Here is a 16,182-nt window from a genome sequence, read left to right as displayed (position 1 = left end):
CAACACTTGCCGAAACACAAAAAAAAATTACAAATGTTGGTCATATCGAATCATCTCATTGAAGAATATCCCAACGCAGTTACAGATTTCGATCGTCGCAAAGAGCGATACATATATCAACAAATAAGCGTGCAACCGTAAACTGAAAGGAAAGTCTTGTACTGAAAGGGTTACTGATAGATAGTATGCCAAATATGACTAAGAACTCAGCCCTCTTCTGCAAACAGTTTACCGCAAATAGCTGGATGAACGAAGCGTGCCGCTTCCCTTGATGAAGCTCAGGTAGTTGCAGAATCAAAAATGGCTCTAAGCACTATGGAACTTAACATATGAGGTCATCAATCCCCTAGACACAGAACTACTTAAACCTAACTAACCTAAGGACATCACACACATCCATGCCCGAGGCAGGATTCGAACCTGCGACCGTAGCAGCAGCACGGTTCCGGAGTGAAGCGCCTAGAACCGCTCGCCCACAGCGGCCGGCAGTTACAGAATCGCCGAACTACTGGATCACACAGTGGACTCGAATTCGGGAAGACGAACGTTTAAATTCCTGCCCGGCTGTTCACATTTAGGTTTCGTGTGGTTTCCGTTAATCGCTAGGACAAATGCCGGAATAGTTCCTCTGTAAGGGATCGGTTGATTTCCTTCTCCCTAACCAGATTCTATGGAAACAATGCTTCAAATGCTGAGCCTCGTCAAAACAACGTGAACAAGGCCAACAATCAATTTCTCTTGCAGTCGTCGGAAGCAACCGACTTCAGAAAACAGGTGAGAAGCATCGTTTGTTTCCATGTGGGCAATAACATGCAGCTGGTTGCGCTGCGTGACGTCAGCTGCTACTGGGGTGAACACTGAAACACTTTGCATAAGCTCCCATGCATTCACGCAACAGTCCGCATGCGCAGCTCAGTGGTCAGCAAGTCTGACTACGATGTGCAGGGCGCGAGTTCGATTCCTGGTACGGCTAGTGGTTTTTCCTAAATGGGAGAAGTCCTACAGAGTAATTCAGCGTCTTCAGACCAATTGAGAAGCTACTTGAGTGAGAAGAAGCGGCTCCAAGGTCAAGAATACTTACAACGGGAGAGAGCTGTGCTGACCCAGTGCTCCTCCATAACGCTTGCAATGATGCTAGTCACAGAAGACGACAAGGCTTGCGGTCGGTCCCAGTTGGCTCTTCATGGCCAAAAAGTGGAGCTGTCTCTCTCATTCATTTAATACACTGAAGGGCCAAAGAAACTGGTACATCTACCTAATATCGCGTAGGGCCCACGCGACCACGCGGAACTGCCGCAACACGACGTGCCAGGGGCTCGACTAATGTCTGACGTAGTGCTGGAGAGAACTGACACCATGAATCCTGCAGAGCTGTCCATAAATCCGCAAGAGTACGAGGGGGTGGAGATCTCTTCTGAACAGCACGTTGCAAGCATCCCAGGTATGTTTAATAATGTTCATGTCTGGGGTGGCCAGCGGAAGTGTTTAAAGAAGAGTGTTCGTGGATCCACTCTGTAGCAATTCTGGTTCAAAATGGTTCAAATGGCTCTAAGCACTATGAGAGTTAACGTCTGAGGTCATCAGTCCCCTAGACTCAGAACTACTTAAACCTGACTAACCTAAGGACATCACACGGATCCATGCCCGAGGCAGGATTCGAACCTGCGACCGTAGCAGCAGCGCGGTTCCGGACTGAAGCGCCTGGAGCCACTCGGCCACAGCGGCAATTCTGGACATGTGGGGTGTCGCTTTGTCTTGTTGGAATTGCCCCAGTGCGTCGGAATGCACAATGGACATGAATGGATGCAGGTCAGCAGCCAGGATGCTTATGTACGTGTCCCCTGTCAGAGTCGTATCCAGAAGTATCGGGGGTCCCGTACCACTCCAACTGCACGCGTCCCACACCGTTACAGAGCTTCAACACTCCCCTTCTGACACTCCGGGTCCATGGTTTCATGAGGTTGTCCCCATACCCGTACACGTCCATCCGCACGATATAATTTAAAACGAACCTCGTCCGACCAGGCAACATGTTTCCAATCAACAGTCCAATGTCGGCGTTGAAGGGCCCGGGCGTGTCAGAAAGCCTTGGGTCGTGCATTCATCAAGCATACACGAGTGGGCCATCGGCTCCGAAAGCCAATATCGATGATGTTTCGTTGAATGGTTAGCACTCTGACACTTGTTGTTGGCCCAGCATTGAAATCTGCAGCAACTTGAGGAAGGGTTGCACTTCTGTCACGCTGAACGGTTTTCTTCAGTCGTTGTTGGTCCCATTCTTGCAGGGTCTTTTTCCAGCCGCAGCGATGTCTGAGATTTGACGTTTTACCGGATTCTTGATACGATTCACTCGTGAAATGGTCGTATGGAAAATCCCAGCTTCATCGCTACCTCTGAGATTCTGTGTCCCATCGCTCGCGCACCGACTATAACACGAAGGTCAAACTCTCTTAAATCTTGATAACCGACCATCGTAACAGCAGTAACGTATGTAACTACTGTGCCAGATACTTGTCTTATATAGGCGTTGCCGACCGCAGCGCCGTATTCTGAGTGTTTACATATCTCTGTATTCGAATACGCATGCGTATACCATTTTCTTTGGTGCTTCAGTGTAGGAAGTATGAGTGAGACAGAGTGATCAAAGGCTTGAAGTCTGATCAGTCGTCTCCAGTGTGGAGGCATCGCGTTCCTCCCAATGTGCATAGCGTGAACCGATGCTCTACGTCGGCTTGTCGTGCTTATTGAGCTGAAACTGCAGGAGCTAGATTCGACTTCAGTGCTGCATCAGGCGTTTCCAGCTGATTCATGCCCAGCCGTCCTTGACAGCTGCGGGGGACTTAACATACTCCGTTGTGGAAACGGTTCAAGTGGTTCAAGTGGCTCTGAGCACTATGGGACTTAACTTCTAAGGTCATCAGTCCCCTAGAACTTAGAACTACTTAAACCTAACTAACCTAAGGACATCACACACATCCATGCCCGAGGCAGGATTCGAACCTGCGACCCTAGCGGTCGCGCGGTTACAGACTGTAGCGCTTTTAACCGCTTGGCCACCACGGCCGGCTGTGGAAACGGTCTAAAGTCCTACGTTGAGGGGTAGCTCACGAAAATCTGTTTTGCAAGTGTACTCAGCGGCTACTGTGTGGTGTCCTGCTTCAATACCACAACATGTGCCGTAAAATCTCAACACTTAACTATTAAATCAGTGGTTTACTGCCATGTGGCATTTGTAACTTACGAAGGACTCCATCACTGGATATCATTGTAGAGTTTGACACGTGGATGTTCAACTTACAGGGTGATTCAAAAAGAATACCACAACTTTAGGAATTTAAAACTCTGCAACGACAAAAGGCAGAGCTAAGCACCATCTGTCGGCGAATTAAGGGAGCTATAAAGTTTCATTTAGTTGTACATTTGTTCGCCATTTCAGCCAATAAAGTTTTTGGTCCCTTTTTCTTCGAAGGTGCTACTGTAACTGGACTACAGTATCTGGAGATGTTAGAGAATTGGCTGTTCCCTCAGCTCGAACAAGAAGCACAACAATTCATATTGCAGTAGGATGGAGCGCCACCACATTGGCACTTATCTGTCCGTAACTGCCTGAACGTCAACTACCCGAGGCGATGGATCGGCCGCCAGGCAGCCCGTGACAGAGCACGTCATCACTGGCCTCCAAGAAGCCCTGATCTTACCCCCTGCGATTTTTTCTTATGGGGGTATGTTAAGGATATGGTGTTTCGGCCACCTCTCCCAGCCACCATTGATGATTTGAAACGAGAAATAACAGCAGCTATCCAAACTGTTACGCCTGATATGCTACAGAGAGTGTGGAACGAGTTGGAGTATCGGGTTGATATTGCTCGTGTGTCTGGAGGGGGCCATATTGAACATCTCTGAACTTGTTTTTGAGTGAAAAAAAAACCTTTTAAATACTCTTTGTAATGATGTATAACAGAAGGTTATATTATGTTTCTTTCATTAAATACACATTTTTAAAGTTGTGGTATTCTTTTTGAATCACCCTCTATTGTCCTGGATGATTCTACGCCTCCTGCGTTGTAGCGCGGGCATCGGGTACTGGAGCTAGTTGCGTGGCGTCCACTGACGACAGCTACCACCGGTAGAAATAGCGAGGAAGGTGACACGTCGAAGTTAGTGGTACCCGTGACATCGGAGGCGAGAAGGAATGAAACGCCACTGAGCAGAGAACTAATTCAGTTGGCGTGGTTGGTAAAGGTGCAGTTTCAAGTACATCGACTGCGGAGAAAATCGCAGCAGTCGATGAGATTCTGAATGACCTATAATCGAACTCAAACAAGCAAGATCGTCGACAACAATCATAGCTCAAGTTAGAAAAGAAATTCGGGCATTTGCACTGACAAAGGCAAAATTTTAGCACCAGATTTAGGAGCTATTTACAGAAAACGAACGTGAGTTGGCAGTAACGACTGCACCAAACGCGAAGGATAAGATTGAAATAGTAGAGGCAAAGATAAAGAAACTAAGTCTGGAAAATGTACAACTTAGAAGAGAAATAAGACATCTTCCCACATTCTTCGCATCAGTCGTTGCGGCCGGGACTGGTAGCATGCCAAAACATAAGGTAGCAGCTAGGACACGAGCGAAGCAAAACAATGTTCTATTTTACAAACTAACCAAAAACGCACTGTTAGGGAACTCTTGGAGGAGACAATCAGTTTACAACAAGACAAAATTAAGAGAAAGACCGTCACATTCATAACCAACACGGTGGTGGTAGAACCTGTATCACAAGTGGATAGCTAAAAGATTATAGAAAAAACTGCCGTGATACAGGACATCTGATGTGAGAACCTGAAAAAGAGGTGACAAAGTCTTTGAGTTCTCTCAAGTACCGTGCAACATTCTGATCAGGACTCTCTCGTTTAATTGTACGAAATCAACCCAGTGACGGTCTAGAAATGGCAGCTCACGAGAGAGGCCGAGTTATGATTCAAAACAGGGCCAGTGTCATTGAAGTCAGCCCTCGAGTTCGCTACATTCTCCTCCAGAGGAAGCGAGTATACATTGACTATGAGGCATTGAAAATAAAAGATTTCGTGGACATCGAACAGAACTTTAACTGCTCTGAAATAGACCACATGGATGAAGAAATCCCATACTCCGTAATAGAGCGGAAGGGACGATGCGGGAGACCTGCACCGCCGTACTAGGCACGGTCCTAGTGAAGGTGGTTTGCCATTGCCTTCCTCCGATTGTAATGGGGATGAATGATGATGATGATGAAGACGATACAACAACACCCAGTCATCTCGAGACAGGTGAAAATCCCTGACCCTCCGGGAATCGATCTCGGGACCTCATACTCGGGAAGCGAGAACGCTACCGCTAGACCACGAGCTGCGGACCTACATCACAACGCAAAGCAGTGAAGAGAGCGGGAAGTAACTCGTGCCAAGTGTGGCAAACCAGCCCACGGAAGTCTGTTTGTAAAGAATCTGAAAGCGCAGGGTGCATACCGTGTAAATGCCGGAGATAAAAATGTAACAAAGCATGGCGACTGGAGTGTGTGACGTACAGACAGATCGCACGCACTGAATATGACCACGCACATGTTCCATCAGAAAGCACTTGAGCATGGCCAGCCGCGGTGGCCGAGCGGTTCTAGGCACTGCAGTCCGCAACTGCGCGACTGCTACGGTCGCAGGTTCGAATCCTGCCTCGGTCATGGATGTGTGTGACGTCCTTAGGTTAGTTAGGTTTAAGTAGTTCTAAGTTCTAGGGGACTGATGACCTCAGATGTTAAGTCCCATAGTGCTCAGAGCCATTTGATTTGAACTTGAGCATGACTGTGAGCACGCATATAATGAAGGAGAACACATCTGCACCGACCACGTCATAAACTCCGATTCCAACACAGTCAGGAATAAGTACAAAACGCCCTCTACGGTTGCGAAGCGACGAAAAATGCGATTCATAGCCGAAGTCGCCTTTCAAGCACGCTCTCTGCCTCCAACACTGTTGAATTAAGTGCACAACAGGTTCATTACTATGACGGTCTGCATAAACGACATTGTAATGCAGACCCTAATGGGCTACAGTGTAGCTAGCTAACTGAAGCATGAACTATATCAGCGAATGTTTATTCAGATATATTACTTATAAGCATTGAGGGGTTGGAGTGTGAGGTATTCAACAGGAAATCTTTTGAGTGAGTACTTAAGTTCGTAGCGTTTTTTCATAAATGTGACAGACATAACAGATACACATAACAGAGAATATAGTCCCCAGTAATACACTACTGGCCATTAAAATTGCTACACCACGAAGATGACATGCTACAGACACGAAATTTAACCGACAGGAAGAAGATGCTGTGATATGCAAATGATTAGCTTTTAAGAGCATTCACACAAGGTTGGCGCAGGTGGCGACACCTACAACGTGCTGACATGAGGACAGTTTCCAACCGATTTCTCATACATAAACAGCAGTTGACCGGCCGTTGCCTGGTGAAACGTTGTTGTGATGCCTCGTGTAAGGAGGAGAAATGCGTACCATCACGTTTCCGATATTGATAAAGGTCGGATTGTAGCCTATAGCGATTGCGGTTTATCGTATTGCGACATTGTTGCTCGCGTTGGTCAAGATCCAATGACTGTTAGCAGAATATGGAATCGGTGGGTTCGGGAGGGTAATACGGAACGCCGTGATGGATCCCAACGGCCTCGTATCACTAGCAGTCGAAATGACAGGCATCTTATCCGCGTGGCTGTAACCGATCGTGCAGCCACGTCTCGATCCCTGAGTCAACAGATGGGGACGTTTGCAGGGCAACAACCATCGGCAAGAACAGTTCGACGATGTTTGCAGCAGCATGGACTATCGGTTCGTAGACCATGGCTGCGGTTATCCTTGACGCTGCATCACAGACAGGAGCGCCTGCGATGGTGTACTCAACGACGAACATGGGTGCACAAATGGCAAAACGTCATTTTTTTTCGGATTAATCCAGATTCTGTTTGCAGCATCATGATGGTCGCATCCGTGTTTGCCGACATCGCGGTGAACGCACATTGGAAGCGTGTATTCGTCATCCCCATACTGGCGTATCACCCGGCGTGATGGTATGGGGCGCCATTGGTTACACGTCTCGGTCACCTCTTGTTCGCATTGACGGCACTTTGAACAGTGGACGTTACATTTCAGATGTGTTGCGACCCGTAGCTCTACCCTTCATTCGATCCCTGCGAATCCCTATATTTCAGCAGGATGATGCACGATTGCATGTTGCAGGTCCTGTACGGGCCTTTCTGGATACAGAAAATGTTCGACTGCTGCCCTGGCCAGCACATTCTCCAGATCTCTCACCAATTGAAAACATCTGGTCAATGGACGCCGAGCAACTGGCTCGTCAGAATACGCCAGTCACTAATGAACTGTGGTATCGTGTTGAAGCTGCGTGGACAGCTGTACCTGTACACGCCACCCAAGCTCTGTTTGAGTCAATGCCCAGGCGTATCATGGCCGTTATTACGGCCAGAGGTGGTTGTTCTGGGTACTGATTTCTCAGGATCTATGCACCCAAATTGCGAAATTGCGTGAAAATGTAATCTTATGTCAGTTCTAGTATAATATATTTATCCAATGAATACCCGTTTATCATCTGCATTTCTTCTTGATGTAGCAATTTTAATGGCCAGTAGTGTACATTCTCCTTTACTATTTACGTCTGCCAAGGCGACTCTAGAAACAACGCGTTTTGAGGCAATGAGCTCGTCGAGTCATGTTCCGAGCATACTTTCATCTGGAGTGCTCTGAGCACTATGGGACTTAACATCTGAGGTCATCAGTCCCCTAGAACTTAGAACTACTTAAACCTAACTAACCTAAGGACATCACACACATCCATTCCCGAGGCAGGATTCGAAACTGCGACCGTAGCAGTAGCGCGGTTCCGGACTGAAGTGCCTAGAACCGCTCGACCACCGCGGCCGGCTCATCCGGAAAGGAAGTTCCTTGAGGGTTGTTCGATAGAGGGCGGAAAGAGGAAAACCTGAGGGAGTACGATCAGGTGAATAAGGTGGCTGTGGAATGACCTCCCAACCCAACTTCTGTATAGTGTTTTTTGTTGGTCTAGCAGTATGTGGGCCGGCGTTATAGTGGAGTAGCATCACTTCACGCAGTGTTCCTGGTCGTTGTTCATGGACTGCGTTAGCAAGACGTCTCAGTTGTTGACAATAAATGTCAGCAGTGATGGTTAAACCTCGGGAAAGCAATTCGTAGTACACCACACCATCGCTGTTCCACCAGATGCGTAACATTATCTGTTGTGGAAGCACACAGGTCTTTGGTCGGAGAATTGCTGCTTTGTTTGGGCTCAACCATTCCTTTCTTTTCCTTATGTTAGCATAAAGACACCATTTCTCGTGACCAGTAACGATACAGGATAGGAATGGCCGGTGTTGTTCACGAGCCAATTGACAACGAGCAAGCCGAGGTGCACATGTGATCACCTGCTGATTTTTGTGATTTTGGGTTAGAGTATGTTCTACCCATACACCCAGTTTTTGAACATTCCCTACTGCATGAAAATCTAGCACGATGATGGAATGATCACGTTTCATCACATTTCGCCAGCACTCTAGTACACTGACGTGAATCATTGCGGATTAAATGTGTTCCAGCGATGTCCATCAAACCCCGAAGGTGTTCCTGAACGTTGCTAATGTCAAAAAGATTCTCCATAAAACGAGAAAACCATTTTCTTGCCTTGCTCTGTTGAGTGGCATTATTTCCCATACATGGTACAAATGTCTCTGGCTGCCTCAGTTGCTGTCACCCTAGACTGGACTCATACAGAAGGATACGAGTATGTCGGATATGCATTTCTCCACTTGGCACTCCATTTTCTAGCGCCCACACCTCCACTCACTGTCTCCAGTTGACAAAATGACCATATGTAAACTCAAACAGCGACAGCGAACTACGAATAAAAAATGATTAACGATAAGTAAACTCATAGCAAACGGAATACCAACATGCAAAGCGCAAACGCTACGAATTTATGTACCAACCGAGTATAAACGAAAAGAAATGTGCGGGTGTACACAAAGAAAACGACGAACACAAAGCGCGCACCAAACACACTACAGCATCGGATCCAGAACAGCACCAACAAACTGACGCAAAACAGCCCCTTATGTCGGACACACACATCGTTCAGGTCAACAATAAGACCAGACACACTGTTGAACACGCAAACCATCAAAACACCACACAGCACAATAAGCGGAAGCAGGCAGACTGCAAACAATTGACGGCAAACGCATTAAAAAAAAAAAAAAAAAAAAAAAAAAGATTCTATGACGTGACAAAAAGTAATGGAGATTCCAAGCCAGTACGTTTTGTATCATGGAACTACACTCATGCTCACTACAAAAATCATACGCAGGGCATCAGTTTTCATAACAGAAGAATGACTTTAAAATCTTCAACAAGTCAGCAGTCGGCAACTGTAGAATTATGGATACAATAGGAATCATACAGACAACCAGTTGCACGTCGAAAGTTTATTCAAATGTTTACCTAGGTTTCAACAGATGTAAACCTATCTTCCTCGGAAAAAGTAATAATACCTGTTACATATTGTATGAAAAGAGAAACGAAGTTATAAGTCTCAGTCAACAGTAAAATGTTCCAGTAGCGAATGTTTCGCAGTTGAGAACGACTGCTGCTAAGCTTCCCTGTGAGCTCGGTTCTCTCTCATTTTTATTTTCGCGGTCAGTTCGCGAGATTTCCCTACGAGAAAGCAATATGTTGGTTGACTCTATAAATGCTATGACATAGCAATAAGGCTTAATCAACAGTAAAAGTGATTCACGTAAAATCTAAAGCAGGCGTGCATCATACATACAAAACAGACTAAAATGACTGTGTCGCCAAAGATGGAAACAGCAGCTAACAAAACAATCTCTTGAAAAAGATGACAGCACCCCAAAATTTGCACCGAGCCAGATGCAGCAGACCACAAATGACACAAAAGAGGCGACGCAACGTATAGCAACCACAGACAAAGGAGAAACTAATCAAAAACCACAAAACGCGGAAGTACAACGAGGAGACAGTCACAAAATCTAGCAAAACTGCTTCTATGACAATAGGACCCTACAGCAGAAATTGAGTATTAACGACTTGGAGCAGCTAAACATCTTTCAAAGCGACCAGCGTTTTATAACGCGCAAAATGAACCCGAAAGGGATCACATTATACTTCCTCTCTGCCGGCCGAAGTGGCCGTGCGGTTAAAGGCGCTGCAGTCTGGAACCGCAAGACCGCTACGGTCGCAGGTTCGAATCCTGCCTCGGGCATGGATGTTTGTGATGTCCTTAGGTTAGTTAGGTTTAACTAGTTCTAAGTTCTAGGGGACTAATGACCTCAGCAGTTGAGTCCCATAGTGCTCAGAGCCATTTGAACCATTTTGAACTTCCTCTCTAGCAAACAATCATACGAAATGATCTTAAAGGTTGAAAATTTCCTGTTTGATCCCAGGGTACTGCTTGCAGTCATAGGAAAATAGTGTGTACTGAGACCAGAAGGGTTCAACCTGCACCAAATGTACAGAGTCCTTGGGAGCGCGTGCGGCAGCATAGTGTTCGATATGAACAGGACGGGCACGAAATGTTTTGTGTTATGTATGAGGCAGAACTATGGGCCTCATGGAAAGAGGGTGACGGGTGACCCGGCTGAATCACGCAATTTGACTCTTAGTCTGATCACGAGGTGTGGCCATTAACTGCACGCGTTGATCATGTACGCTGACGTGAGGATCAATGAACTATACTTGATACTTGACGGGAGGTATCTGGAACATCTTAGGCGATTAGAAAGTTAGTAGACAGGAATACAATTAAATACTTAGCTTTAATTCAGCATCAGCGGTGAACGTCGATCTTAACTTTGTACAATAATATTTACAAGTGCAGTTATAGACTGAACTGTGAATACTTCTTTACAATTCCGATTGCTTCACACACATAGAGCAATTATCAATCCATAAACTGTATGTGGCTTCTGGCTAGGTTGTAGCTACTGACTTAGCTGAAGGCTATGCTAACAAGAGTCTCTGCAAATGAGATCTCTGAAGCTATAACAAGTCAACCATTCCTATTAAAGTCGGCTGTAGAACTGGCCAGTGCGCTAGCTTGTCTCGTAAGACCAGCCGAGTGGCGGCGCTCGGTCTGCTAGTGTCGACAGTAGCGACTGGCGGGTCCGATGTGTACGGACGGGCCGCGGCCGATTTGAAGCCTACAACCTAGAAATAGTGGTGCCTTGCGGTGACACCACACTTTGTTTTCAACAAGCACCCATGATGCTGTTCTACGTAAATGCTGTGCACAGTGCTGTTGTGAATGTGGAGCTGGAACAGGTGGCGGACGAGGAGAGCTAGGGCGTGGCGTGCTTGCAGGAGCCGCGCACAGACAGTGGACGGCTGGAGGTATAATAAGGGGAGGCAGCGCTACAGATTTACGCTGTACATTGCTCTGAAGCCGGCGTCGCCATGTCAGTAGCCCGTAAACAATACCAGACGACTGTCTGCAGTTGCTTCATGTCCTTAATTTCTGTCGCGTGGCGCAACAGTTGTTTTACATAATAAATATTACATTGCTTTCGTGAGTGACACTGTGTCACGAAGGAAGTTCCAGACGTTTCTTTGGTGTTAATGGGGGTAGGACGTCAAACGGGCCGACTTGGAGCAGGAGAGGCACCACAGGACATTTTAATTTCCAGTGTCTATACTTTTACAAATAAATTCATAAAACTTTGTCAACATTACCAGGAAGGATTCAGGATTCACACTCATTGCAGTGGAAGTTCGAAAACATAACTAAATAAATTTTTTTGCGTGTGAAAATTCATCATTTTTTCACTTACTAATGGCTGCATTTGTTGCTATATTTACACTTTTCTTCTTCGATGAATTTTGCACAGTATACATACCATACTTACAGGTGCATGAAACTCTAGCATTTATTTAATTTATGAAAAAACGAATGAGCTGTTGTATTTTAAACTTCATGTTTAGAAAAAACACAAATTTTGTAGTTAATTACCTCCATTTTGACCACAGATTTTAATAGATTTGGAAAATTCTAGAGTTTCATACATCTTTAAGTATGGTTTGTATGCTTGCAAAACTCATCGAACAGCCTCTCTTATTTATGAAGAAAAGTGTACCTATAGCAACAAATGCTGCCATTAGTAAGTGAAAAAAAGATGAAATTTCACATGTAAAAAAATTTATTTCGTTATGTCTTACAACTTCCACTGCTGAGTGTGAATTCTGAATCCTTCCTGGTCATGCTGACAAAGTTTTATAAATGTATTTGTAAAAGTATAGACAGTGGAAATTGAAACGTCCTGTGGTGCCTCTCCTGCTCCAAGTCGGCCCGTTAGGCGTCCTACCCCCCCCCCCCCCCCCCCCTAAAGGCATATTTCATCCAGTAACACGACGCATTTGGCCTTGTTAATATAACTTTCTTTTTTGCTAAATGTTTCGAATATGTGATGTGAAATGGCTGCTTTCGTAATCCAGCAATTTTTTTTAAAATGAGGGATGACGAAACTGATGTTCCGTGTATGTTCTCTTCACCAAAATGCTGAGAGCACATTATGCTCTTATGTCTGGAGGGTTTGCAATATTTCCTTCTCAAAGCGTCCAACCAGATCGCTCTTAGAGTTGCATTGATAGTGAAGTGTTCCATGCCCTCTTTTGCATGTCACCTCTCATTTTCATCAATTTTATTAATGTTCTATTGCACTGCACGGTGGTAACAGACCGAATGAGGTTATTGTAATGAGAGTATTTGTACTGAGAGCGCAAAATACTTTTCACTTGATTCCTATGCATGTTGGGTTACTTCCCTGTGTGGCCTGTGCGAGGCGAGCATCGGAGGACACAGCACATCGCGTTTCCGATTGGAGGCTGTGCATCTCCGAATACTGAGAGGGTCGTACAATGGGTTTAAGCGCCTGGCGGAACGACTGACGCCGGTCGAGTTTCGCCTATTGTATGCAGGGCGAAACGACCTGCGAGTCGTTTTGAGTGTCACCGAAGTTTATGTGTATACAGTTCCGGTGCGTCCGGAACGAAGACTCCTGGCACCAACTGACTGCATTGTCCTCTTGATTCTCAAAATACTTGTGGACTGTGCCCTGCTGGGTGCGACTGTCTGGCATCGGATGGCCGGTGGTCTGGTTTTCATAGCTGGTCAAATGGCAAGTTCAGTGCCCTCAGCTGAATAGCTGAGGCATGATTGGTCAACTTAAACAGAGGCTAGTTGACGCCATGAAGCCCTGCTCTAAATTGGCGTAGCTGGTCAAACGGCAAGTTCAGTGCCCTCAGCTGAATAGCTGAGGCATGATTGGTCAACTTAAACCGAGGCTAGTTGACGCCATGAAGCTCTGCTCTAAATTGGACGGAACGGTCGCTATTGGCGCGAATGATGTTCTGAGACCGTGTGGGGGAATTTTGGAACCAGAACTGAATGCTGATTCGCGGTTTTCAAGAATGGCAGAGAGTTGAGCAATGTTGGCTTCGCTCTTGCGTTGTGCGGGCGCATGTTTTCGGTATCTGATCTTCGTTGGAGTCGGACGGTCTTGCGACTTAGTCGCACTTTTTTCGGAAGAGCTTAGAGTTCTTGGACAGCCTTCGAGGCCAGGGGTTGAAACAGGGTTGCTGCATACCAGAATTCGGTGCCTATATCATCAGAAAGCTGCCTACCGACGACCTGCTGCAAATTTCAGGATTGGCGGCTCCGGCATTGTAGGACCTATCAGTTTTATACTGAAGTCCTCAGCAGCACGCGCTCTCGCTTTGCCACAAGTCCACCTTGCTCGTTCCTCCATGTAATACCATGTGAGATCTCACTAGTGCCGGCCGGTGTGGCCGAGCGGTTCTAGGCGCTACAGTCTGGAACCGCCTGACTGCTACGGTCGCCCGCATCTCGTGGCCGTGCGGTAGCGTTCTCGCTTCCCACGCCCGGGTTCCCGGGTTCGATTCCCGGCGGGGTCAGGGATTTTCTCTGCCTCGTGATGGCTGGGTGTTGTGTGCTGTCCTTAGGTTAGTTAGGTTTAAGTAGTTCTAAGTTCTAGGGGACTTATGACCACAGCAGTTGAGTCCCATAGTGCTCAGAGCCATTTGAACCATTTTTTGCTACGGTCGCAGGTTCGAATCCTGCTTCGGGCGTGGATGTGTGTGATGTCCTTAGGTTAGTTAGGTTTAAGTAGTTCTAAGTTCTAGGCAACTGATGACCTAAGAAGTTAAGTCCCATAGTGCTCAGAGCCATTTGAACCATTTTTGATCTCACTAGTAATCGCGATACTGCTATATAGTCGAGAGAGTAATATTTGATTGATGAGGACCTCCAGTCATTATCGTCAAGCTATTGCATCACAGAGGGTAGGAGCCCTCGTTCTTGAGCCAACTCCTATTCGCATAATATTTCAGAATACCTTAATCTATTGTTTGTCTGATGCATAACAAATTTCATTGTAATATTTAAGCTGCATCTCAATTCGTAGATATATCCAGAATCCCATTTCCCGAAACTTCCTGGCAGATTAAAACTGTGTGCCAGACCGAGACTCGAACTCGGGACCTTTGCCTTTTGCGGGCAAGTGCTCTACCAACTGAGCTACCCAAGCACGACTCACGCCCCATCCTCACGACTTTGCTTCTACCAGTATCTCGTCTCCTACCTTCCAAACTTTACATAAGCTCTCCTGCGAACCTTGCAGAACTAGCACTCCTGAAAGAAAGGATATTGCGGAGACATGGCTTAGCCACAGCCTGGGGGATGTTTCCAGAGTGAGATTTTCACTCTGCAGCGGAGTGTGCGCTGATATGAAACTTCCTGGCAGATTAAAACTTCTGTAAAGTTTGGAAGGTAGGAGACGAGATACTGGCAAAAGTAAAGGTGTGAGGATGGGGCGTAGGCGTGCTTGGGTAGCTCAGTTGGTAGAGCACTTGCCCTCGAAAGGCAAAGGTCCTGAGTTCGAGTCTCGGTCTGACACACAGTTTTAATCTGCCAGGAAGTTTCATATCAGCGCAAACTCCGCTGCAGAGTGAATATCTCATTCTGGATCCAATTTCGTGTTGTTTATTATGATAAAGTTCTGTTTTTTTTCTCTGAGTAGATTACGGTTTTTATTAAATTATTGTGAGTGTGCCCTCCTTATTTTACCAACTAGCAGGGTCCACCATCATTTCCCTTCGTTACCGTTGTGCGCATAATTGATTAAGTGGTAGGTAAGGAGGGAGTCAAGCGCATGTCTCGTTCTCATGCAAAATTCGGGACAATTAAAGAGGTACACACTCTTCTCCACCCCGGCACCTCACAATAGGAAATATAAAGTCAAATTACAGAAATAAAACCATTACAGTAAAAGTAACCAGCGCAACTAAAATTCATGTGTATTACAGAAAATATCGCGTGAACAAGTCCACTTACAAATGAAATGAGATTCCTGTACACTTTAGGTTATAATCTTAACAACTTGTACATCTGTAAATGATGCATGCTTTTTTGATCAAAACACTTCCACCAGAAGCTGATGTTTGGGACTACTAACGTGGTGGACGTCGTCTTCAAGTTTGTCACATCATGACAACCCCCCCGTATTATGCCTCAACGGGTCTCGCAAACAACTCAACAGTGATCACAAGGGGCACCGATCCAGAGACTGCGATAGTATTAGTCAACGAGCAGTGGACTGCGACAAAGACTTCACAACTGTGCTCTGACCACGTAGTAACGGTCGTAGTAGGTACAGGGAATGATGCGTGGGTAATTTCGTCAATTAATGCGCATTTCTCATGCGAGATCCATCCGTACGGAGAATGGATAAAGAGAATTGCACAACACGAACGACATGAAACGTTAATCATCACTGCAGATAACGAACAATCAGCACTACGGCATTCATTAAGAATACACGGGATCGCTGCATTAATGACAAGATAGACACGAGCAAAATACATGTGCTTAGTAGGCTGGGTCAACCGCACACATACAACAACAGGGCGGGAGCTAAGCCAAACACTGACATTACAGCAGAAAATGTAAAAATCTGTCGGGCTCATTACATCTTGGGAGGTAAACGACGGGTATACACACAGTGATCACATTGTCATATT

At 46.0% G+C, this 16,182-nt stretch overlaps 1 non-coding gene across 1 annotated transcript; it reads left to right on the top strand.

The window, feature by feature from the left end:
- Positions 1-14,985: 14,985 nt before the first annotated feature.
- Trnas-cga (transfer RNA serine (anticodon CGA)) lies at positions 14,986-15,060 on the top strand. The gene has a single exon. It is a non-coding gene; the product is annotated as a tRNA-Ser (tRNA).
- Positions 15,061-16,182: the final 1,122 nt, after the last annotated feature.

This window comes from Schistocerca serialis, chromosome 6, assembly GCF_023864345.2.
Source record: "Schistocerca serialis cubense isolate TAMUIC-IGC-003099 chromosome 6, iqSchSeri2.2, whole genome shotgun sequence".
Lineage (NCBI taxonomy): Eukaryota > Metazoa > Arthropoda > Insecta > Orthoptera > Acrididae > Schistocerca > Schistocerca serialis.
Note: the sequence above shows the minus strand (reverse complement) of the source record. Positions and strands in the feature narration are given on the sequence as shown.